Here is a 2,500-nt window from a genome sequence, read left to right as displayed (position 1 = left end):
TATATATATATATATATATATATGTATATATATATATATATATATATATATATATATATATGAATATATATGTATATACATATATAAATGTGTGTGTGCGTTTGTGTGTGAGTGTGTGTGTGTTGTGGAGGATCATTTTTTTATTTTTCATATTTGCTTCGGTTTTGCAAAATCCAGAGAGAGAGAGAGAGAGAGAGAGAGAGAGAGAGAGAGAGAGAGAGAGAGAGAGAGAGAGTTTGCGTGTGTGTGTGTGTGTGTGTGTGTGTGCCATCGAACGAGAGGTAGTTATTGCAATGATTGTTTGTTCTGGGAAAGACTGTTGGTATAATTTTGTTTACTTTTTTACACCTAAGTTAGGGCAGTGGTGAATGTCTTGGACGAACGTTTTTTTTTCCATTTGACAGCACCAGGGGTCAGTTGTGTCCCGAATGCTGTATTATATTTTATTTTTTTGTTCATGGACTAGCTTGGAAGTAATGAATTTTATAAGAGCCGTAATTCCTCTTTTGGGAGTTTTATTTTAGCCTGGAATATGTTGCTTGCCAGACGTGCATATGATATGAATAGCTTCATGATGACGACCTCGACCGTACAATGAATGTAGGAATAGACAGCGGATAGATGGAATTTTTAGCATTGATAACCAGGCCGTAAAATACGAGATGTTCCTTTTGTTTATGATGATGGCGATGCTAAAGTTGATGACCAGTATGATGACGATAATAACTACCACTTAAGTGACTGGTCAGTCAAGTTGACTGAAGTTGAAAAGTGTACTGTTGGCCACCGAACTGTGCCAAATTGCGGTATTAAGACTGGGCGACTTGGTGGGTCGAGTGTTTATGTATATGAATTTAAACTTGCAAACATTTATTTGGTTGGCGTCAGCATTGATTTATTTATTTCAGTTTCTTCTTTTTCTTTTTTGTAGTATCTGTGAACTGTGTTGGTGTCGAATTTTGTGGAGGTTTTTCATACCGAGTATTGGTGACAGTGTCCATGCGCACACATGCAGGATATGTACCCAATATATAATTCATTGAAGTTTTAGGCTATTGTAATTTATCTGTGCTTAGTATCAAATTTTGGTGATTGGTATTTTTTTAGGTAAATAGAATGTAGTTATTTTCAGTATTAATTTAGATTATTTACAGTTAGTATAAAGTAAGGGGAAAGTTTGTGTTGTTATACTTCTGTCTGATGCATTAGTTATGGCTGTGGCAGTTGTTTTGTAACATCTCTACATAATATATATATATATATATATATATATATATATATATATATATATATATATATATATATATATATATACATATATGTATATATATACATATATATATATATATATATATATATATATATATATATATATGTACATATATATAAACATATATATATATATATATATATATATATATATATATATATATATATATATATATATATATATATATAATATATATATATATATATGTGTGTGTGTGTGCGTGTGTGTATGTATGTATGTATGTATGCATGTATATATATATATATATATATATATATATATATATTTATATATATATATATATATATATATATATATATATATAAATATATATATATATATATATATATATATATATATATATATATATATATATATATATATATATATATATGACCCATGTAGACGGATAATGAGACATCGTAATATGGGTTTTCTTTGTTTATTACAAAAGGTTTGTAAGTACACACTATACTGTGCACAGCCATCACTCTCTCAGGTACCAGAGCCTTTTCTAGTTTAGCGCACAAAGGCAACTAAACTCCCTTCGCTACCAAAATGCAATCTTGCCACAACAACATGCTAAGTAATAGTTTTTTTCTGAATTCTCATGATTGAAGAGTTCATTTACCTTGACGTACAACACATATGTACATACATGAATTAGGACATTCCCCCCCCCCCCGGATCCTGTGTTACCATATAAGGTACTCATGAATTCGCAAGAATTGCCAAATTATTCAACTGATCAATACCGTGTATATTTATTAAATCTATTGAGGAGATTAATGAAAACCATTAAAAGGTTTTTGAAAAGAGCTAATGAAAAACACAGTTCATAGTATGATGGTGGGCTAAAAACTGCACTTATAAAAGTATTTGTGGGCTATCGTGTGTATTTGAAATGATTACAACCTAGGAAACACAAACTAGAGCCAGCGTATTTGGGTCTGTACCGAGTAAAGATGGTTAAGTCTAACACAGTTATGATACATTAATGGCGTAGTGCCTGAATATCATCAGGCACACATACATGTGGTGCCCGAAGAGGTAGTTTTCAAAAGTGTTCCTCTTTACCCCTGCATACGTGACATACCTCGAGGTGGTGAGTAGAATTATTTTCTTTTTCCTCTACTGTTGTTGTTGTTGTTGTGTGAACCCACCTCATTACATCTTTTGACGTGTTTTAAATAAACTTGATGATGAGAATGTGTTCTTAAGTTGATGCTT

The sequence above is a fragment of the Palaemon carinicauda genome, chromosome 30, assembly GCF_036898095.1.
Source record: "Palaemon carinicauda isolate YSFRI2023 chromosome 30, ASM3689809v2, whole genome shotgun sequence".
In the NCBI taxonomy this organism is placed as follows: Eukaryota; Metazoa; Arthropoda; class Malacostraca; order Decapoda; family Palaemonidae; genus Palaemon; species Palaemon carinicauda.
This window is presented reverse-complemented; position numbering follows the sequence as displayed.